At 38.3% G+C, this 24803-nt stretch overlaps 1 long non-coding RNA gene across 2 annotated transcripts in view; it reads right to left on the bottom strand.

Moving 5' to 3' along the window:
• The window catches only part of LOC133234405 (uncharacterized), a 392262-nt gene that overhangs the window by 292649 nt on the left and 74810 nt on the right, over window positions 1-24803 (bottom strand). For both annotated transcript variants that reach the window (XR_009732129.1, XR_009732128.1), the window contains exon 4: window positions 16881-17038. This is a non-coding gene — a long non-coding RNA (uncharacterized LOC133234405). The remainder of the gene's footprint in view (window positions 1-16880; window positions 17039-24803) is intronic.

The raw sequence follows: 24803 nt of genomic DNA on the forward strand, positions 1-24803 counted from the left end.
AAAACAGCCTGTCGGTCTGCAGTCAATGGGGAGGTTGTACCTCAAGCCCTTCAGTCTCCTCTTCTTTTCCTTGTGGAGCATTAACTCAGATTGTCAGGAAATGAACAATCTAGGTAGCATAATTTAGCTGTAATTGTAACTCTGGACTGGAAGTTTTGGCTAGACCAGGGTCGCACAACTTCTCTGTGTGCTTTTTCCTCTTCCCTTTGCTTAATATGGCATTTTGCCAGCAGTGCCAAATGTGAGAGCCAATGAAAGCCTGAAAATTTGCTGCACGTGAAGTGTAATAGGAGCAAATGCATACCTCCCAGCAAAGTACAATTCCTACTGAACTAACACCAAACTGGATTTACACAACCACATTAGAATAATGGACTCTCAGCTAATCTCATGGACTATGCACAAAATCTTAAAAATATCATATTCTTTTTAGCATTGCTTATTAGTGGTTAGAGAAGAAGGAATTCTCAATCTGAATCCCTCTCCAGTAAAAACTGCATTCTGTCAGTGCATTTGAAAAGCCAGTTAGAGCACTATCAGAGGAAGAAATGGAAAATTACACTGTCCACATACAAGTGCGTTCATCTTTCTCTGAGAAAACCTAAGCTTGATTCATGAGCCTCCTTCATTAATATCTCAGAATATAATTTTTTCTCATTTATTTTACTCCATTGTTTGCAATTTCATTATATAGTTTAAATTGCATTGTCTCCGAACAGTATAGTTGATCTTGGTGAATTTGTTCTGTCAGTAAGCTTACTTCTCTGTGTGTGTCTATTAAAATTTTAATAAAAGTTTCACTAGTAGGTAAGTCAGCAGTACTTTCAGAGAATTATCAATATTTCGTACATGCTCTTTATGACAATGAAAATGGAGAACAGGAAGGTAAAAGATGGAGGGATATGATAAACACAATTTTCTAACAAAGATTTGATGATGATTAACATTATTATTATTATTATTTTATGAGCATTTCCTTCTTCAAGGTAACCTCTCCAGAAGAAAAAGAAAATGTATTAAGAGGAACAGCCAGGCAATTTTTCCCTTGCAACCCTTTATCTTCCCATCAAATCTTGATGCACATACAGTGCAATGAGCCTCTGAAAATAATGGTTTGTGGCCTTGGTAACTGAAGGCAAGAGGCAATATAACCATTGCCGAATCTCATGATGGGAATGAAATAAACTTCTGTCACTACACTTTATCTCTTTCCCAATCCTTTCTCACCTTCAAATCATTCTTCATTTTCAGCCGTTAGCATTACACTTCATTATTTCTTCTTTCCAAAAATGTTACACCAAGGTCTACAGCCAGAGGAAGAGCTTCAGGTAGACTAAACAAGATTCTCTTCAAAACTGCTTTAGGCAGTTTTTGAGTTCCCCTGGTTCAGGTCTTGGAAGCTTAAATGACACTGAATTCATGACACCAACCCAGACAGTTTTAATTTTCACATTGAGATAAAGACAGTGTAATAACATCACCCTCTCCAAATGACCTGAAAGTCCCTGAGATTGGCATCCAATCCTCCTTATTGTCATCTCCTAGTCCTCCCCTACCCTCTAATAACATGGTTTTCTTTATTCACAAATATTATTATCTCTGCTGTCTTGAATGTAGTAAACTAAAGTGATTTCAAACTCTCACGAAAAGCTGGATGTCTTTTCAGTGTCTCCAGCAGCCCTCGATTGTAGAAGTACCAAGGAAGTTTATGCTTTCAGATCTCTTTTCCTTCTCTCTGCCAGAGTGCCTAAACTTCCAAGTTAGAGGCCATTCTTGGGTATGATAGTAATATTTTTTTTTTTAACAGTAAGGCTTCCTCTCTTAAAATGTAACTGACTCAGGCAGGAAAAAGGCATTAAGTTAGTTATCTATAATGGTCTAGGTAAATTCCTGCATTTGAACTCATTGTCTTCCCCTGGCATGTAGCTTAAATAGAGTATCAAGGGAAGAGTATTTATTATTGGTAAAAATTAATAAGGCTATTGTGCCTATTTCAGAGCACTGAACATTCTCAGGGGAAGACACAGTTAGGGGAAAACCTCCACAAGAACTATAGAGAGATTATGGAGATAATTTTGCAAGCAAAGAGAAAAAAGACCCAGGATGGCCATGAGATGGAGTTGAAACTAAAGCAGCTCAGTTCCTCTTTTTACTACCCAGGACCATAGGGGTACACCAGGACACTACATAAAGCCCCTGTGGACATATCCTTCAACTAAACCTTCTATCCTGGGACCTGTAAATCCTATATTCTAATTATCACATTGCTGAAATGATTTCCCAATTATTAGAACTACCAGACTTATTGTTAGGTGTTAAGGAACATATATAAATATACACAATATACATCTGTAAATATAGATGCAAATACATATAAGTGCACCATCAGACTGACATTGACATGGGGCTCTTATTGACCGTTTTCTTTTGCCTTCACCTGACTGGCTTCCCCCTAAGTTACAGGCTATATTATTCCAAAGTTTTCTGCATCCAAAAAGAAAGTTAATAATCATACTCAGATTATTTATCTGAGTATAAATAATTATATATTATAATCATACTCAGCTTATGTCATGAAGGGATGAAGAAAGTACAAGCGAAGAGAGTGATGCAACATCGTACTAGAGTGCAATCTATTTTTAAGATACATGAAAACATGTATTCAAATAAAACTGAAGAAAAATGAATTTAATAAAGAAAAAATGGGAAACTATGTGACGGGTATATACAGACTCTTCCTACTATCTTTGCATCTTTTCTGTAAATCTTTAATTACTTCAAAATAAAATTTTATTAAAAGAACAGAAGAAAAAAAAAGAGGAAAAGATGTAGAGGAGAAGAAAGAAAAGGAGAAAGAGAAAGATCATAATATTAAGACTGGGTGATAAGTAAGGAGAGACAGCTAACTTTTAAAGAGTTCTCACTCTCTCCAGGCACTGAGGTAGGCGCCTTCTTTGTTGTTGTTCATTAATTCTGACACCATTCTTATGAGGCAGATATTATTATTCTCATTTTAAGATGAAGCATGATATGACTCTAGAGGATAAAAAAGTATCAAGATCACCCAGACAGGAAGCAACCCAGCTAGAATTTGATTCACTGTGTCCTAGATTCTAATTCTAAATCTTCTAATATAACATTGTATATCAATTATACTTCAATAAAAATAAAATATTTCAAAAAGAACCCTGAACTTTTCCTCAGGTCCACTTTCACCTCTTAATGTTCCCTGCAGTCTTTGCCTTTGCTAGACAACTATTTGATAGACAGGTATCCAATCGAACCTTCCTCCTATTCAGTTGATGTTATTTTTGCTTCAGCATAAGATAAGCTGTCCTTGTGAAACACCCAGGTCTGTGTTTAACTTTGTAAGCCAAGGAGTTCAAGGAAAACCCAGCTGAGGTAGCCAACCCTCAGTGCTGTGATAGCTGCATTTTATATCAAACAGTCTTCTAATATTCTCTTTGACAAGTAGAATCCACACTCCCTCCTGTTAAATTGTTAATGGCTTCCCTTGTGGTTGGCTTCTGGTTCTGATTTCATCATAATTTAGACTCCTTATTTTATGTCAGTAAAATTGTCTAGAATAACATCATGGCCCTTGGCTGGAAGCCCTTGATGTACCCAAGAAACCAGGTGTATGCTCATAGAAGAGTATCACTGTCTCTCTTGCTCTTGCATTTTTATTTCTCCCTCTCCCTGGCTGTTTTTGTTTTCATTTTATTTTTTCCTCTCCCCCCCCCCCCATTGTGCTTGTAATGTTTTTATTGCTTCTTAAAACACACTTGAAAAGAATCCATAATGGATTCATGTTATTTGTTCGGAGATATTCCTAAAGGATGTATCTGATCTCAAAATCTTGAGTTGCAATTCAGTGATGTATTTTATTATAGATTTGTGCATTGTTGTTCTATAAATGTTAAGTTATCTCAACCTCTGGGAAAGAGGGAAAATATTCAGCACCACACACCATACCTTTTCCTCCTGGTGCTTTAAGTAGTTTTTTGGTTTGTTTTATATATATATTTAATGCCTGAAGGAGTCTGCTCAGACAATGACCTTATTTCAATTTAAGTATAAAAATTCCTCCAGTTTTCATAAAAAGCATCCATATTTGGGAGTGACCTTCTATAAACTACAGCACAGGAATTCTTCATTTCTCTCAACATTCTCTCAAAGGCTGAAGTTATTTAACAGGAAAGATTTTATTCTTCAGATATCCTGGTAACTACTAGAGTTGATGCAGGATGCTCAAAAAAATCTGTTCCTCTAAAACACAGATTAACAGTGCTTTTCTCAGACTCAAGATGTCTGAACCCATAATACCATACTCTGAGACAAAATAAAAAACATAAAATTAATGTCTAATTTGCCCTTGCTTCTTTCTACCAGTCTGTCTGTAATAGGCAGAATTGCCCCACAAGGTCCCTCACATATGTTTGCCACCGAAGTTCATGTTCTGGAGTTCTCTTTGATAGCAAGTTCAGATGGGTGCAAGACAAGGCCGTCATTAATTAGTTTCATATACAGGATGACCATACAGCTGGTCCTCTAAATCAGGATATTTTTGACAGTGAAACTATAAGCTATTAATAATATATACTAGGAACACTTGTACAAACTAACATTGTCCTAGCTTAAGTTGAGATGTAATGTCATTTTGTTCTCTGGTATAATTATTAATAGTATCTTCTTTCACTCTCAAAGTGTCACCATTTGAAGCAAGAGATTAAATTAGTGGTTCTCAAGCTTTCTGGTCTCAACTACTTAACTGTATTAAAATTAATTAGGACCCACCCAAAATAGCTTCTGTTTATGTGGATTATATCTCTCAACATTTACATTATTAAAACTGAGATGTTAAAAAAATATGTATTTATTAATTTACTTAAAAAGAAAAATAAATGCATTATATGCTTACATAGATATTTTTACAAACTCTATTTTCCAAAATCAGTTAGGGAGAAGGTGCATTGTTTTACATTCTTGGAAATCTCTTTAATGTCTGGCCTAATAGAAGACAGCTGGATTCTCAGAGTTGCTTCAAGATTCCATCTGTTGTAATATCACATGTTATATAGCTTCTGGAACTCTCATGAGAAAATGAGAGTAAAAAAAAAAGATCTTGGTATTATTATGAAAATAATTTTGTCCTTGCAGACTCCCTGTTTACACTCTGAGAACTGCTGGATTATGTCATCTCTTTACTTTTAGGCGGAGAAAGCTACTTCACAGAGCTTCCTAAAACTGGCAAAACCACACATGCCTTTTCTTCTTGTTTTCTCAGCCTAGGACACAAGTCCCATTAGTCTTCAGTTACTCACTTTCTCTATACCGTTTATGTTTTCACTTTAATGTGGTTTCCTGCAGAAAGTCTCTCCTGATCTCCAAGAGACTAAGCTAGAATCTCTGCTAAATAGTTTTGAAGGAATAGTGTGCTTTCTTCCTCCAAGTATTTCACGTCACTGCTGATGGAAATAACTGTCTACATCACAGACTGTAAGTCTCAAGATGGTGATGGCTGGGTCTCTGTCCTTCTCAACACAGTGCCTTAGGCTACTTGGCCATCCTGACCTCTCTCCATCCTTCTCAATGCTGTGCTCCTTCCACCACAATAGTGCTTGACACAGAATAATAGCTTAGTGAATATTTCATGTTCAAATTACTTGTTGAATGAACCAATTAAGGGTATGCCTAACATTCATATCCTAAAAGCCAGAGCATCCATTTGTGATAGGGCAGAGATGAGGTTACTGCCTGTGACAGAAGAAAACTAAATGTCTGTATTTCAATAATTAAAAAACCTTAAATTTCGGACATAAATCTCATAAGTTTGGCATAAGTTTTACTAAACACTGAGATACAGACCTAATTATAATAAGGGCAAAGTAAAGGTAAAACAGGAGGGAAGGGGAATGAAACAGGAGGCAAGTGGGCAGGGTACAACCTTTAAAAGGATAGCTTAGCCTTTCCTTTGTTTAGTGACAAACAGTTGTTTGCTATTGTTTAGTCACTAAGTCACATCCAACTCTTTGTAACCCCATGGACAGTAGCCCGGCAGGCTCCTCTGTCCATGGGATTCTCCAGGCAAGAATACTAGAGTGGGTTGCCATTTCCTTCTCCAGGGTATCTTCCTGACTCAGGAACTTAACTTGGGTCTCCTGCACTGGCAGGTGTATTCTTTGCCACTGAGTCACCAGGGAAGCTCAACATAGCCATGCTGCTGCTGCTAAGTCACTTCAGTTGTGTCCGACTCCGTGCGACCCCATAGATGGCAGCCCACCAGGCTTCCCTGTCCCTGGGATTCTCTAGGCAAGAACACTGGAGTGGGTTGCCATTTCCTTCTCCAATGCATGAAAGTGAAAAGTGAAAGTGAAGTCGCTCAGTCGTGCCCGACTCTTCACAACCCCATGGACTGCAGCCTACCAGGCTCCTCCATCCATGGGATTTTCCAGGCAAGAGTACTAGAGGGGGTTGCCATTTCCTTCTCCAGGGGATCTTCCTGACCCAGGGATTGAACCCAGGTCTCCCGCATTGCAGGCAGATGCTTTACCGTCTGAGCCACCAGGGAAGTTCAACATAGACATAAGACATGACAAAAACTGGTTAGAACTAAGTAGCTCCAAGATGGCAGACTATTTGGCTTTAGTAGACCTTGGTGCCTCAGTCATCTCTGACTCTTTATGGCGCCATGGACTGTATCCTGCTGGGTTCCTCTGTTCAAGGACTTTTCCAGCGAAGAATACTGGAGTGTGTTGCCATTTCCTACTCCAGGGGAATCTTCCACACCTTGAGCCTTATTACATGCTCGTGCATGTGTTCTAAGTCTCTTCAGTTATGTCCAACTCTTTCTGAGTCCATGGACTGTAGCCTGCCAGGTTCCTCTGTCCATGGAATTCCAGGAATGTCCAGGGATCTTTCCAACCCAGGGATTGAACCCACACCTCTGACCTCCCCTGCACTGGCAGGCAAGTTCTTAGCCACTAGTACCACCTGGGAAGCCCATGATATGCTTATTGTAATACATTAGCTAAATGACATAGCCACCAGCACCATGGCAGTTCAGAGTTAATCATAAAAGGCCAAAAAGTGGATGGTGGACCAACTCCTGGAAATCCTCACTCTTTCCCCCAAAATAGCTGCAATAATCCTCACACTCATTAGCCTATGAGATTGCCCAAGCCGGAAAAACTAACTGCACCATATTTTGGTGCCTTTCATCTGAGATGGCCCACACTCTTGTCTGTGGAATGTGTTTCACCCAAGGCCTCTCTCCTTCTGAGATGGCTCACACTCCATCTGTGGAGTGCATTCTCTCTTAAAAAAAAAAAAAAAAAAATCCACTTCTTACCTATCTCTGTTTCTCATTGAATTCTCTCTGTGATGAGACACGAAGAACTCAAACTTCATTAAGTCCTGAGATCGGGTATGTGATCTCAATTAAATGGCAGTGGGTTCAAGTCCCAGTCTGAGTTGCATGGTTTCAAAGACAGACTAAAGTTTGGAGAAGTGATAAGACTTGGCTACTCCAAAAGCTTTTATGAATATAAAGCAGCTCGGTTGTAGCATGAACTTAGTACTTATCTTGATTACATTACACAGTCCTTTGCTATCTCATCCTCAGGGAACTCCCTCTCTTCTGAATTTCTAAAAATACCAGGTGTATATATCCTTTTGATGTAAAGCCCATATATTGCCATTTTTCATGAGCTCTATCATATTCTTTACTGGATGATAAGTTTGAGAGCTTATTCTATGTGTCTTATAATTTTTTATCTACCCAAAATACCTGTATAGGAAAACATCTTGCACACAGTAGGTACTGACAAATAGGTATGCAGGATGCAGAGGTATACCTTAGTAGAACATAAATTGTATCAAGTTTACCTTATTTTTTAAAAAGCAAAAACAAAAAAATTGTTATGTGAACTACACAAAAGTCTGAAGATTAAAAAAAAAAGAAAAACAAGTATTCTTGGAACCCCGCTATGTATCCTGACTGGGACCCTTTGTGATGAATACTAACCTTTAGCAACTTTGATACCCATGGGTATTCATGAGGAAACAGAGCTCCAATTCCACAGTACATTCTCAGCCTCAGGGTTTAGCCCATCTCATCCTCTTTGAGTTATGGGTCCCTGTTCTTTTACTCAGATTTATGAATTCAGACAGCATCACAGGAGGCAGGTACAACACATAAATCAAACAGCACAGGCACACGGGACAAGCTGCAAAATTATCATTGTCCCTTTGCACACCTCACAATGTCAGAGTGAGGATGTGTCTAATAGTTTAGAAGCTTGAAAGAGTTAATGTGACTCATTAAGTGCCTAGCTTTTTTTATGTGGATCTCATTTAGGCACATGAAAAAGACTGATCATATATTTCTGCACTCAATAAATTTACAGCCTAACTGCATAATGTGGTTATGTTGGTTAGAAAATGGTGTTGAGTGGATCATTCTCCAAATTTCCTTCCATTTCTAACATTGTACAATTCAGTAAGATAATATTTTAAATGCTTGATATTGTTTGATAACAGTGACCTTGAGGACATTAAAAACCAATTTTCCCATCAAAAAATAATAACATTCAGTAGTTTTCAATGGATCTCCACTGTTCAGACAACAAACAGTGGTAAGTGCCAGCAAAGCCAAGTATTATCTTTACACTAACAGATTTTGAATGATCTATATCAAGGTAACTCCATATAAGTATGGTACAGTTAACTGGTTTTCCATCAATAGCTCATTTTCCCACTTAACGTTTTTTGTTGTTTTGATTTTTCCCATTTTATTTAAACATTTTACTTTATATTGGAGTACAGCAGATTAACAATGCTGTAACACTTTCAGGTGCGTAGCGAAGCAACCCAGTCATATATACATATGGTTTTAAGCTGTACTTGAGAACTATTTGCCAAGTCCAAGTTCCCCTGATATTTATGTGGCAAACAGGATAAAGCCATTCAACTGTGGTCAATGAAATTAGAGCATAAAGGATATACATCACTTCTAGGATTACTTCATGGCAAATAGATGGGGAAAAAATGGAAACAGTGGCATATTTAATTTACTTGGGTTCCAAAATCACTGCGGATGGTGACTGCAGCTATGAAATTAAAAGACACTTGCTCCTTGGAAGAAAAGCTATGACAAATCTGGACAGCATATTAAAAAGTAAAGACATCACCTTGCGGGCAAAGTCTGTCTAGTCAAAGCTTCAGTTATTCCAATAGTTATGTACGGATGTGAGAGTTGGACCATAAAGAAGGCTGAGTGCCAAAGAATTGACGCTTTCAAATTGTGGTGCTGGAGAAGACTCTTGAGAGTCCTTTGGACTGCAAGGAGATCCAACCAGTCAATCCTAAAGGAAATCAACCCTGAACATTCATTGAAAGGACTGATGCTGAAGCTGAAGCTCTGATATTTGGCCACCCGATTCGAACAGTCAACTCATTGGAAAAGACCCTGATGCTGGGAAAGATGGAAGCCAGGAGGAGAAGGGGACAACATAGGATGAGATGGTTGGATGGCATCACCAATTCAGTGAGCACGAGTTTGAACAAATTGCAGGCTATAGTGAAGGACAGGGAAGCCCAGAATGCTGCAGTCCATGGGGCTGCAAATAGTAAGACAGGACTTAGTGACTGAACAACAATAATAACGATCCTTAACGCTCTCTTTCTTGACACTCAGAGCAATCTCAGAAACCACACGATGCAGATAACAGAGCCTCCATCTGCCTGGGGCCCAGAATGACTATACCAGGCAGAGCTCCCTTCCCACTCCCTGAATAATCTACCTCACCCCAACCACTAATTACTAAACTTCGAATGAGAAACATGCTTCTATTTACAAGCAGTTGACATTTTGGAGTTTTGTAAGTTATACAGTAGCTACTACTACTGCAGCCAGTGTAACTGAGCTTACATTATTTCTTTCAAAATGAACCACAAAGTATTATTTTCTTTAGAACTGTTAAGAATGTTTCCTTTTTCTTCCTCTGAGTCTTAACATAGGTGCAGGCTTGTCAAAAGCAAAAGAATGTGTTTTGGTTGAAGGGTTAAACTTTGTTACAAGGCCTAGATACTTAAATATTAAATTCTAAAAAGAATTTAATATTGACAGAGAATGAGGTCATGCAGAAGAGATTTCTACTGCATCCATGATAATTAAAAAAAAAAAAAAAAATCCCTAGAAGGGTTAGACACAGGGTAGATCTCATGCAATTTGAAGTAACTACATTTTCCACCAGGATCTTCCTGTCATTTCAATTAAACTGACTGTTCATGTTGGTAAAAATGAAATTTGGGGTAACAACCTCCCCTTGTCATTTCTATTATTCTGAAAGGTGAAAAATAACTTTTGGAATGCTCTATTTTTCAACTAAAATTGTTTTCACAGCTCTCCAGAAAAATGAGGGTCCGTCACCTCTACAGCAGTTTCGGTACCTGCAACCAGTACCCACCACTCTTTCCCTCTCTGGCTACTGCTGCTGCTAAGTCACTTTAGTCGTGTCCGACTCTGTGCGACCCCATAGACGGCAGCCCACCAGGCTCCCCTGTCCCTGGGATTCTCCAGGCAAGAACACTGGAGTGGGTTGCCATTTCCTTCTCCAATGCATAAAAGTGAAAAGTGAAAGGGAAGTCGCTCAGTCGTGTCCGACTCCTAGTGACCCCATGGACTGCAGCCCACCAGGCTCCTCCATCCATGGGATTTTCCAGGCAAGAGTACTGGAGTGGGGTGCCATTGCCTTCTCCGACCCTCTCTGGCTGGGTAGTCTAAACACATTCACATAGCCCCATCAGTAGTTCTGTTTTCATCTTCTTATTCTTACTCATAATTTGCCCATGAGGACTCAGTTTCAGGTTGGTACCTTTTTTCTAAACTCATACTGCGTCTCTGCCTTTCCTTCTAAAAGGCTTGAAATTTGGGGATTTAGTACCTCCTTGAGTTATTTCTGTTGCAGAATGTTACCAAGCTTCAATTTTACTTATGCTATCACACTCTTTATTACTTTACCATTTCACATTCACTTTCTTTATTGGCTATACTTTGTGCTATAATTTATAGCCATTAAAGTCACTAAACATTGCTTTCCTTCCTTGTGCCAATCATATTCTCTTGTATTCCCTTTACATTATTATTACACTCTTATCATATGATAGTAGTGAACTATAGTTTCTTCAAAGAATTCATGGGGGATTTAGCCAATTGTTTGAAGAAATTAATTATTCTACATTTTTTCCAGAAATATCAATCTACTAATTATTCCTTGAAAAGAAACTCTAGTTATTCTAACTCAAACTACCAAGTCTGAGATTCAACTATTATGTCTTAAACTCATATTGCATGTGTTTACCCCTAAATGATCATCATATACTTTTATGAAAGCTATTTGGTACCCAATTGATATTAAATTTATGTTCTTGAGTTTCTAATTTTTGCATTTTTGAGGATTTGGATATTTTTCCATTTCTAGCCATGTGACACCAATTCCATTTTTCATTCCTCTCCGTGCTTAACTGTTCAGTTGCTCACTCGTGTCTGACTCTGCGACCCCACGAACTGCAGCACGCCAGGAGTCCTATCCACTGTGAAATAATACAGAAATTCCTGGCATAAATTCATCTGAGTTTAGTGCCTTCTTCTTATATCCTAACATTATCTGATCAAAAAATTTGAAGGTCTTTTTCTTAAATGAATGTAAAAAGAGCTGAGTGAGTTGTCTGTCCCCTGTTGCTTTTGTTTTTTTAAAGGTTCAGTTTATGTGAAAGCATTTTATTATTACATTGATTCAACGAAGTCTAGTCTTTTTTAAGTCTAGAAGTTAAATGACAAAAGAATGAGACAAGCAAAAATATATGTTTATAAAGCCAAAGAAGGAGAATACTTTAAAACCCATTCTCATCACCCTTGTCTGGGTTTTACTCATAGTTCTTGCAAGGCAATCTCACTAACAATATATTGTGTGCATACCCACAGCTGTGCATCCTTAGGACTCTCAGGAGTAAAGGTCAGTGAACTTCAATTACACTTGTACTCAATCAGCACCTGCCTACTTGCATTTTATTTTGCTTGCTTTTTTCAGTTTCAGTGAAATTTCTATCTCAAGAGGTTTAACTGATTTTAGATCAAAACTTTGTAAAAGGTTGATGTTGTAATGCTTCTAAGGATAGCTTAAGGTCTTTAAATTTGATATCTTTCAAAGATTTCCCTGGGATCTAGAATTTCTCTTCAATGTGAAAGATGTATTCCATAAACAGAGGAGTTTTCAACTTTATGGTTTGCAGTTCCTTTAGAACTACATCATGTTCAAAAGCACATTTTGATTTTGGTTTTACATTTCAGCCAGGCTCACTGCTCTCTATTATACCCCATACTCTGTGCAAGCTACTTCAAAGTGTCCATGGGAAGGGAGAAAGCCTTTCATACTCTCTTTAAGAAATTAATTCATAAGGGAAAATGAATACTGAAGCCTATGAATACAATGAGTAGGAGGGAAGTTTTCCAGTTGCTGTTCCAGGCCACCATAAAATAACACTGGCCTCTGTGATCTCAGTGATCTTGTTTTCCATTACTTCCTACTGCTGTTTACACACCTGTTTTCACTTGTTTTGTCATCCTTTTCAGAACAACAAAAATACACTGTTTTTCTCATTTCACCCAATATGTTAAAGAGAGGGTCTGTTTCAGCAGTTCATAGGAAAAACAAGAATGACTTTCTACATTTTTTCCTAAACAGGGTCCTAAAGCAGCTTTAAGCATGGCAATAATTTCCTCAGTGATTACATATTAACTGTGAAAGCAATTATTAAAGATTTCATTTCTCAAAAACAGACTGCTTCTAGGCCTGCAATTTATTTTAATTGAAGGCTGAGAGACTCGCTGGCTGGAAAACAGAGGAAAACAGTTCATGTGGGTCTAAAAAATGGACACAAACCCAAATGCTCACAGAGGTCAGACAGGGAACAGAAACAAGTGAAGCAGACAGGGTGAATTCGGCAGTAAGCTGAGCAGTAAGGCTCAGGCCTTATCTAAGGAGGTGCTCCGGCTGCTGAGATCTGGCTAGCCCATGGATGCCTTAAGGGATTTAGATTTCTGTTTCTGGATCTTCCAGTATTTTAAAAGATGCCAGGAACTTGGATTTTCATGTGAAACATTTTGCTTTTGAAACGCTGGCAACCAACTCAAAATATTTTTAAAACCTTCTGCTCACTAAAAGAAAAAAAAAAAGGAACAGAAACATACTGGAGGACAGATTGGGCCTGGACATTACCATTTCACAACCTGTGTTCTCAGTGAAAAAATGAGTCTTCTTTATGTAGAAACAAGCTTTTGCTTTTTTGTTATGCTTTCATTCTCTTTTATTGCATCTTTCTTCCATTCCATTCCCCAGTGAGTCACTATTGAAAAAATTCAAGATAAAAGGAAGCCAAGAAATTATCTTTATACAGAATTATATGTATACATGCATATACGGTTTTAGAGTCCAGAGAGAAGAGGAAAGCAAGTGTTTACTTTTTCAGAAATTCTGAGGTAGGAAAACTGCCTGAACTTCTAGAAAGAGACACTGAGGAGACACCGAGGACACACCTGAGCATAAAGTTCAGCACACTCCTTTGACATAGGCTGGAATCTGGAGTCACTGCCAGACAACTGCCCGGGGACAAGCCTCTGTGAACAAACAGGAAACTGACTCACCACAGACAACCAGCAGCGGAAACTTCCTCGAAGACAACTTGTGCCCAGAGAGCAGTAGCTTTTCACGCATGCTCAAAAAGGGCAATTTTGACGTCCCATGTCCCTCCTGGGTTGGCAGGACTGAGCATGCCCACCATCTTTGAAGTGCTGGGCGCAAAGGCGGGGGTGGGCGGGGGCAGGCGGACTGCGCATGATCCCTGCACACCCCAGCTGGCAGGGCCTCTGCAAGACGCCTCGCGTCTCACCACTGGATCCCAATCCTCTCCACATTTTAGGGTCCAGCTCCCACTCCTGGGGAGCGAACTTTGGCTCCTGACTCTTGCTTCAGCTTCCCTTTGCCGCAGTATAAGCCCCAGTAAAGCTTTGCCTGAAATTCTGGGACAGCCCTTCCTCAATTTCTATTGAAAAAAGAGTCCAAGAGCACAGGTCTCTAAGACTGGCCTTTTGAAGGAAGGCCATACAGGGTGAATAGGGGTGGATCTGTGTGTTTATAGTAGTTTACAGCATTGTACGTGTTCTGATTACTTTGCACGGTCAGTCAGTTCAGTTCATTTCAGTCGCTCAGTCGTGTCGGAGTCTTTGTGACCCCATGGACTGCGGCACACCAGGTCTCCCTGTCCATCACCAACTCATCACCAACATGAGCTTGCTCAAACTCACGTCCATGGAGTCGGTGATGCCATCCAACCATCTCTTTCTCTGTAGTCTCCTTCTCCTCCCGCCTTCAATCTTTCCCAGCATCAAGGTCTTTTCCAAAGAGTCTGGTCTTTGCACAGTACCTGAGACAATTTATTCTGTTGTGGAATTCAAAAAAACTTCTGACTTTTTTCTCCTCTGTGGAATTCAAAAACTCTTCTGACTTTTTTTCCCCTCTACCTTTTAAATCTCCATTTCAGAGATGTCCTAATTATATGACAGTGGCATTATTTCCTGTATGTGTGAAAATTTTCACAAAGCCCAGAAAGAATGACTGGTGGTGGTTTAGTCGCTAAGTAGTGTCCGGCTTTTGTGACCCCATGGACTGTAGCCTGCCAGGCTCCTCTGTCTGTGGGATTTTCCAAGCAAGAATACTGGAGTGGATTGCCATTTCCTTCTCCATGGTATCTTCCCAACCCAGAAATTGAACCTGGATCTCCTGCATTGCAGGCAGATCCTTTATCAACTGAGCTATGAGGGAAGCCCAAAAGAATGACAAATAGTTACAATTCTAGTTGATTCTCTTTCTTTCTCAGGCATTAGAAATTATATATGGTATTTACTAGATGCCGCTTATATGATATAAAATAGAGTTAAATTAAATTAACATACTATTTTTCTTTATATTCCTGTTGGGTTTTTTTTCTCTTAAGAAAAAAATAAGAATAATAACATCAGTTAATTAAATGTGTATACTCCTGTATATACGTGCATTCTCAGTAGTATCCAACTATTTGCAACCCTGTGGACTGTAGCCCGCCAGGCTCCTCTGTTCATGGGATTTCCCAGGCAAGAATACTGGAGTGGGTTGCCATTTTCTACTTCAGGGGATCTTCCCCACCCAGGAAATCATCTCTGGGGAAAAATATCTTTGTCAGCTTTTTTTGGGTACCTATTAATTGTTATATTCTGCCTGCCCCCAGTAAGTATTTTGGGTAGTGTACAGACAGCTTTACATGTGAAATGACCAGCTAGCTTAAACACAATAGCTTGTACTTTCTACTTCCCAACTTCTATGTCGCCCCTCAGGAAGTTTTTAAATTACTAATCTAATTATTTTACAAATCTGTTCAGATTTTCTATTTCTTGTGTGTCAGTTTCAGTCATTTATGTCTTTCTGTGGTTTTATCTAGTTCATCCACATTATCTAATTTGTTAGTATTCAGTTGTTTGTAGTTCCTTATAATCCTTTTCGATTGTTTTTGATTGAATTGATGCTTTTGAACTGTGGTGTTGGAGAAGACTTTTGAGAGTCCCTTGCACTGCAAGGAGATCAAACGAGTCAATCCTAAAGGAAATCAGTCCATAATATTCTTTGGACGGACTGATGCTGGGAAGCTAAAGTTCCAGTACTTTGGCCACCTGATGCAAAGAACTGACTCATTTGAAAAGACCCTGATGCTGGGAAGGATTGAAGGCAGGAGGAAAAGGGGATGACAGAGGATGAGATGGTTGGATGGCATCACTAACTCGATGGACATGAATTTGAGCAAGCTTAGGAAGTTGGTGATGGACAGGGAAGCCTGATGTGTGCAGTCCATGGGGTCACAAAGAGTGGGACACGACTGAGCAACTGAACTGAATAATCCTTTTTATTTCTGAAAAGTTGGTCATGATGTACCCCCCTTTTAGCCTGGATTTTAACCATTTGAGTCATCTCCTTATTAGCCCAGCTAAAGGTTTGCCAATGTTTTTTTAATAAGTAAGAAAACTTTTGATTTTATTGAGTTTTCTACACGCAATCTCCCAGAAAATCAAAAGGGAAAAAAGACTTCCCAACTTATTCTATAAGGCCAGCATTATTCTGATGTCAAACACACAAAAATATTGCAGGGAAATAAAATTTTCCTCATAAACACAGATGCAAAAAATCTTTTAAAAATTACAAATCAATACAATAGTATATATAAAGATAACATACAGTGGTCAAATGTGATTTATCCCAGGAGTGAAATGTTGAATTTACATTAGAAAATCAATCAGTGTAATTTACTGTATTAACAGACTAAAAAAGTAAAACCATATGATCATCTCAATAGAAGCTAAATAAGCTTCTGACAACATTCCAAATCTATCCCGAATAAAAACTCTTGGCAGACTGAGAAGAGAACTTGCTCAGCGTGATGAAGGGCATTATGAAAAACCTACAGATAATATTAATATCGTACTTAACGATGAAAGACAATGCTTTCACCCTGAGATCAGGAGTAATGCAAGGATGTCTGCTCTAATCACTACTATCAAACATTGTACTTGCTGTTCTAATCAATTAATAGGTAAGCCTAATGAGTAGATGGCATCAAGATTTGAAAGATGTAAACTTGCCTTTTTCTCAGATGATATGACCATCTACATAGGAGATACAGTTAATTTACTAAAAGACCTGTTGGAACTAATAAGGGATTTTTAACATGACTGTACATTATGAGATCTATGTACCAAAAATCAATGAAAAATAAATAGTTTAAATACCACTTACAATAGTTTTAGGGCTTCCCAGGTGGCGCTTGTGGTAAGTGCAAGAGACATAAGTGACGCAGGTTCGATCCCTAGGTCGGGAAGGTCCCCTGGAGGATATGGCAATCCACTCCAATACTCTTGCCCGAAGAATCCCCGTGGACAGAGGAGCCTCGTGGCCTGCAGTCCATAGAGTCGCACAAATTCGGACATGACTGAAGTGACTTAGCACGCACACATGCATAATAGTTTTAAAACATTCAGTTCTCTGGTTAAAAGACTAATGAAAGATGTATAAGATTTATGTGCTGAAAATGACAAGACGTTGCTGAGAAAAATTAAAGTTGACTTAACTAGAGAATATACTATGTTCATTAACTCAAAAACTCAGTGTTGTTAAGATGTTCATTCTCCCTGATTTGATCTATAGATTAATCACTTTCTGAATAAAATTGCAGCACATTTTTCTTAGATACAAACTTTTCTAAAATTCATATAGAAAAGCAAAGGAACTAAAATAGACAAGACAACTTTGAGAAAGAAAAGCAAAATGAGAGAAGTTATACTAACTGACTCAATAAATTATTGTAAAGTTACAGTATTAAGACAGAGTGGTACCCGACGTCATCAAAGACAAATAGATGAAGGGAACCAAATAAAAAGTACAAAAGCAGACCCACATTTATGTTGTCAGTTGACTTTCAAATAAACTGAAAGGTGTTTCAGTGAAAAAGTATAGTCTTTTCACCAAATGGGGCTAGGATAATTTTGTACCCGTACACAAAACCAAACTTTGATTATTACCTCATGTCATCTACAAAAAGAAATTCAAAATGGATCATAGACATACTTGAAAAACTGTATAAGACTTCTAGAATAAAGCACAGGAAAAGATCTTTGTGACCTTGGGTTAGAAATTTCTTAGATAGAAGCATAATCTTTGGGAAAAAAATTAGAAAATGGCTTCATCAAAATTAAGGACTTCTGCTTTCAAGAGACTCAAGGGAATAAAATGACAAACTCTATACTGGGACAATGTATTTTAAAACCATGTATCTGAGAAAGGACTTACGTAAGTAATATATAAAGCACTCCCAAAGCTCAATAATAAGAAAAAAATGACCCAATAAAAAATAGGCAAATGATATGAACAGTCCAAAGAAAGTAAAATAATTGCAGATAAGCCCGCAAAAATTGCTCATCGTTACTCCTAGGGAAATTCAAATTTAAAAACATAATAAGATATCTTTACATATCTGTTAGTATATTTATAGTTTTAAAAAACTAACCATGCCAAATGTTGGCAAAAGGATGGAGAAACTAGAACTCACATACACTACTATTAAGTTCTTTGAGGGTAGTCTATGACTCTAATTCAGCTCATTGTTTCTATTAGGAACAAGTTAATAAATATTTATAAAACTTAACAGTAAAAAGTTTATAATTTGTTAATAACCAACCAATTTTGAGAAACTCAACCAATATATATATCTCTAATCACTGTACTAGCATAAAAATCCTCAAACTAAATGACATGTCTAAATCACTCTGTCATTTATTATAATCCTAATATATACCAACTTGTATTTATCAAAAATATTAAATTATTAATGGATGCTAATTTGGTCTACTTTCCCCCCAAATTCTATAATTTCATGGTAATAAAATTCTGTTCCACATGTCATTTTCCTGTTTGGAGATATCCAATTAAAATATGTGAATTCTTAAATAGACTAAAAGATAATTAGACACAAAAGGGAAAATGTGAAAAACAAGTCCCCTGCCCCCGAATAAATAGCTTATTTAAAACAAAGCCCTTTGGCCATTTCTTTCCTGAAAGCTCCTGGGCTGTGCTGCCAGTTCTGATGCCTCAGTTGCTTTTCATCATATACATATAGAATGTTTCTACCAGAGGGAACTAGCAAGCATGCCCAGAGTCATGAGGTTAATAATTCAAAGCGTTTTCCAGTTGTGGATAAGAGTATCCTTTACTTAAATGTGGCCCACTAGCTAAAACTTGAAAAACTTTTAGTAGGCTTTTTGAGTCTCTTTTCCAGTTAAGAAGCTCAGTATTCCTATACTAGAGCAGTAAATATTCCTTGTGGAACATGATTTCAAATTCTATTATCAGGATGGTGCATATTCCGGGGTGATGCTCACATGATTATTTTCTATAATCTGTGCAGGCAAAGAGGCTCTCTTTGCCTCAGGACCAAGACAACTACACATGCATCTTCCATTAGTTCCTTCTCTCTCTGAACTTAAGATGGGATAAAATTGATAATTTTTCACTTTACTGGGTATTTTTCTACAAAAACTATTTATCATTCTGTAAATACATTTGGTGAATCTCTGAACTTATTGCCATCTGAGAGCTGCACATAGAAAATTAAACAGCTCTGGTTCCTACCCACTAAGAGATTGTAATCAGCTACTGATATGAGAGTAGGCATTAAATTTACACTGTAGAATTGGAATGTCAAGTATGAGGTATAGATTGCAGAACTTCACCTAGCTGTCTGGCAGAATTAAAGCTCTTAAAATAATGGAAAATACTGGTGAAAAATCACCAAGTAAAAAATTGTAAAATGGGCTACTGATTCTTACTTTACGTTAGTTAGAAGACATTTAATGTTTGAAATAAATCTGGGAAGATGATATAAATAAGAAGCAATAAATGTAAAGATGCATGCAGATGGACCTTGTTAAAGAGGTGAAATACACATATTAGTAATATGATGCTTTTAAGAATAGGATGAAAGGATTTGTCAAATCTTGAGATTTTGCATAGGAGTTATTAGCATAGCTATGACATTTTCTACTTCTATTCACATATGAATTCCCTGCAAAGCATTGTTTTGGAACAGTAGTAATCATACTTTCAAATAAGCTGCAAATAAAGGGACAGAAGGGCTTCCCAGGTGGCTCAGTGGGTAAAGAATCCACCTACAGTGCAGGAGACAGAGGAGACATGGGTTCAATCCCTGGATCGGGAAGATCTCCTGGAGGACGGCATGGCAACCCACTCCAGTATTCTTGCCTGGAGAATGCCATGGACAGAGGAGCCTGGCAGGCTACAGTCCATGGGGTTACAAAGATTCAGACACGACTGAAGCAATTGAACATGCATGCACAAAGGGACAGAAACAAATAATGGTAATCAATTATAGTGAGTAAGAAACATGAGTAACTTCACTTGAAACCCCTTGTGCTAATGATTTCCACTATGGGGTGAATAGGTTGCTAACATTTTACATATCTACTCCATATATATTATTGGAAATAATTGTCAAGATGTCTAAGTTGTTAAAATAGATTTGTGGTTCAAGGAGCCAAATTTTAGCATCAAGTAGTAGACACTGAATTGCCATTGAGATCACTATGGTGGGCAAACTGCTCAAGTTCAAAAACTTACAGCTGTTTCAGTTCAGTAGCTCAGTCGTGTCTGACTCTTTGCGACCCCATGAATTGCCAGGCCTCCATGTCCATCACCAACTCCCGGAGTTCACTCAGACTCACGTCCATCGAGTCAGTGATGCCATCCAGCCATCTCATTCTCCGTCGTCCCCTTCTCCTCCTGCCCCCAATCCCTCCCACCATCAGAGTCTTTTCCAATGAGTCAACTGTTTAGTCTCATGATAATAAAATGTTCCACGGAGCAACTAAGACATCTACTTGGCTCCAAATGTGAGAGACAAAAGACCTACTTTCTGAAATCTGAAAACTGGAAATCAAGTTTTAAAGAGAGGCAGACTTGAATAAGCTTGCATCACTGAGAAAGAGAAAGAGAAAAAAAAAATCGGAGTTAGAACTTGGCGAGACTTGCCAAACTAAGATGCCACTGGCTGAACTTTCAAAACTCATGTAATTCCTCATTTAGCACCAGGAAGGGTTAGGATTCAAGTGCAATTAGCAGAGGTAGGGAGGGGTAGAGGGGATAGGAGGTTCACATATTAAGTTGGGAATTAGATTAAATCCCCAAGTTCATCAGGGAGAAGTGACAAAGCTGTATTTAAAATTCACTAAACTCTTGGGAAGATAAAGCCCTTTGAAAAAGATAAAAGAAATATGAAGGATATGTTTCCTCTTCCCTTTCCTTTAAGAAAAGGTTGAATGTGGTTTATTACCCTTAATTATTATGACTCCCTTGATTCACCTGGCAACAAATTGGCTTATCAGCCAGGGACTATTAGTTGTGCATTAGCATCAAGTTAGACACTGTATCAGTTTTCAATAAACTCAATGAATAATAACTTGACATTTGAACAGAGCTTTGTAATTTGAAAACTATTTTTCACAATATTCTTTCTCTTCATGGTTAGACCCTGGAGCAGGGGTTGACAGATTACAGCCACAGAACAAATCTGGCCAGCCACTAGTTTTTATAAATATTTATTGGGACACAGCCATGTTCCTTCTTTTACGTACCATCTGTGGTTGCTTTTGTGCTACAAAAGCAGAATTGAGTAGTTACAAAAGATATTGTATAGTCCACAAGATTAAAATATTTACTATCTTGTACTTGACAGTGAACGATAGCTAAGCCTTGCTCTGCAGCTCCATTCTGGTATCCTCTTTAAGTCAGTTACCTTCACAGCCTTTGTTTCACAGTGATATTTGTAATTGTACTATTGTTTTCTAAAGTACAAGCTACGTGAAGTCTAGAGCTGTGTTTGACTTATTTTTTTATTCACTGAAATAATAAAAATAATAGGTGATGAAAACATTAATAAAGTCATCTTATTTGATTCTCTTAAAATTCCTACAAGATTCCATACAATCTTTACCCTTCATATCTGGAAATGAAGTAAAATAAAGTGATGGTTTGTCTTATTCTACTGTGTAGCTGGTTTTAGAATGCTATTCAAATACACTAAAAAGTCTGTATTTTTCCTTTGTTTTCACACATCATTGAACACAATATTTTCTTTACATTTTAAGAAAATTTGTTGATGGCATTTTACTAATTTACATTTGCAACCAGGGCTTACCAAGTCAATGTGTAATCAATATTTTATTGTTCACTATGAACCTGGACAGTTTCTTTGGTTTACAGTTGCAGTAATTGTTTTCAAGACCTTTCTCTATCCATGAAACTAGTTAAGACTCTTCAGAACAAACATGTTGCATGTTGAGCCACTACTAGTAACTATCAATAGACCATAACAGCACCGACATAGCAACTATGAGGTCCTCTCAGTATAGCTAATATTCCCATCTGAGGATTACCTGTGTCTACAAGTCTCAAACTAATCTATAGAGCAGTTTACAGAGACATCATGCAGAAAGTAGAGAGTTCCTATATACCTCTTACCCCCATAATATCTCCTGTTATTAACATCTTGCATTAATGTTATGTAGCCACCATTACAGTACTTTACAGGCAATGGCACCCCACTCCAGTACTCTTGCCTGGAAAATCCCATGGACGGAGGAGCCTGGTGGGCTACAGTCCATGGGGTCGCTAGGAGTCAGACACGACTGAGCGACTTCACTTTGACTTTTCACTTTCATGCATTGGAGGAGGAAACGGCAACCCACTCCAGTGTTCTTGCCTGGAGAATCCCATGGACAGAGGAGCCTGGTGGGCTGCTGTCTATGGGGTCGCACAGAGTCAGACACGACTGAAGCGACTTAGCAGCAGCAGCAGCAGCATAGTATAGTTTTACTACACTGATATCACACACCTGTGAAAACCCAGTGACCTGTACAAGACAAACAGTAAACCCTAATATAATCTATGGTCATTAGATAATAGTATCAATTAATTTATCAGTTGCACAAATATACCACATTAATGCAAGGTGTTAATAATAGTAGAAACTATGGGGATAAGGGGTATATAGGAATTCTCTATTTTCTGCACAGGGTCTCTGTAAGTTTCTCAAAAAACTAAAATTTATTTTAAAAATAGAGAAGTTTCTTTTGTAAGATCAGATGTTCACTTGTAATAAAAATTATCCTCCTGGCTTGACTTTCCAAATTCTGTCCTTGACAACCTCTACATTTGTTTCTGTACTGACTTCTTCAGAAATGGATATTTTTCTTGACAGCCCTGGGGGGACTTTCCAGCCCTTTCCCACATGGCTAAACATCAGTCTTGGTCTTGGGCTCTCCTGTCCAAATTTGTCTGGATAATAAATAATCATGAACATCTCACCATGGCTCAAAGTGATGGCAAGTAAGAATGATCTGTGATTTTGCCTTTTTGACACTCATATTACTGGGCACTCAGAGATGTCACTGAACATATAGAAAGAATTCTTATTATCCAGGGTCTCTGACCCAGAAACAGTGAGGCCTAATACTTTCTTCCCTAACCAGGGCTGCAAAGAGTTTCTCCTTGGCTCCAGAAAATCTTGAACCTGTGGCTATCCTGTTGCCAGCCTATCTTGGCCCAGACCGTCAGACAACATGGCCTAAGAAGTGAAAATATACAATGGAATATTACTCAGTCATAAAAAGGAACAAAATTGGGTCATTTGTAGAGATGTGGATGGACATGGAGACTGTCATAAGAGTGAAGTAAGTCAGAAAATAAATATATATTAACACATATATGTGGAATCTAGAAAAATAATACAGATGATCCTATTTGCAAAGCAGAAGTAGAGACACAGGCATAGGGAATAAATGTATGGACACCAAGGGGAAAAGGGGGGCGGTGGTGGGAGGAATTGGGAGATTTGACATATATACACCATGGGACTTCCCAGGTGGCACGAGTGGTAAAGAACCCACCTGCCAATGCAGGAGACATAAGAGACTCCAGGATCGAATCCAGGGTTTGATCCCTGGATCAGGAAGATCCCCTGACGGGGAGCATGGCAACCCACTCCAGTATTCTTGCCTGGAGAATCCCATGGACAGAGGAGCCTGGCAAGCTACAGTCCATGGGGTTGCAGAGAGTCAGACACGACTGAAGTGACTTAGAATATGTATAAAAATAACTAATGAGAACCTACTGTATAGCAAGGGCGCTCTACTGGATACTTCGTGGTGACCTAAATTGGAAAGAGATCCAAAAATGAGTGGATATATGTATATGTGTAGCCGATTCACTTTGCTGTACAGTAGAAACTAACACAACGTTATTAAACGGCTAAAGCGAAGTGCAAGTGTTAGTTGCTCAGTCATGACTATTGCGATGCCATGGACTGTGGACCGCCAGGCTCCCCTGTCAGTGGAATTCTCCAGGCAAGAATACTGGAGTGGGTTGCCATGCCCTCCTCTAGGGGATCTTCCCAACCCAAGGATCAAACCCAGGTCTCCTGCATTGCAGGTGGATTCTTTACCATCTGAGCCACCACAGAAGCCCATAAAACAACTATACTCCAATAAAATTTCATTAAAAGGGTAAGTAAATGTTTAAAAAGAAGAAAAAAGTCAGTTGGGAGTAAATCGAAGAAAACGACACTGGTATTCAAGAAACCCTTTCCATAATTAGTGCTGTACTACCTATCTGGGCTTTCTTGAGCAAACTGCGTTACCTTGCCTATGTTTCAATCTCCAAGATCCCTTTCAGCTGCTGTTTTTCTGCATGTAGCAGCAGAAAGAGGCTCATTTTCTCCCCTCCCACCCCAGCCTTATTGAGATGTGGTTCATTGACATGTAACAAACACATAAAAAGGTGCTCAACATCACTGATCATCTGGGAAATGGGAATCAGATCAGCAATGAGATATTATATTAGACCTGTTAGAATGACTGTTATCAAAAAGATAGAGAAATGCTGATGAGGATGTGGAGAAAAGGGAACGCTGGTACACTGTTGAAAATGTATATTGGTACAGTCAATATGGAACACAGTATGGAGATTCCTTTAAAAGTTAAAAATAGAACTACTATATGATCCATCAATTCCACTTTGGGTATATATCTGAAAAAAGTAAAATTACTATTTTAAAGAGATATCTACACTGAATGTTCATTACAGCATTATTCA

This window comes from Bos javanicus, chromosome 21, assembly GCF_032452875.1.
Source record: "Bos javanicus breed banteng chromosome 21, ARS-OSU_banteng_1.0, whole genome shotgun sequence".
NCBI lineage: Eukaryota > Metazoa > Chordata > Mammalia > Artiodactyla > Bovidae > Bos > Bos javanicus.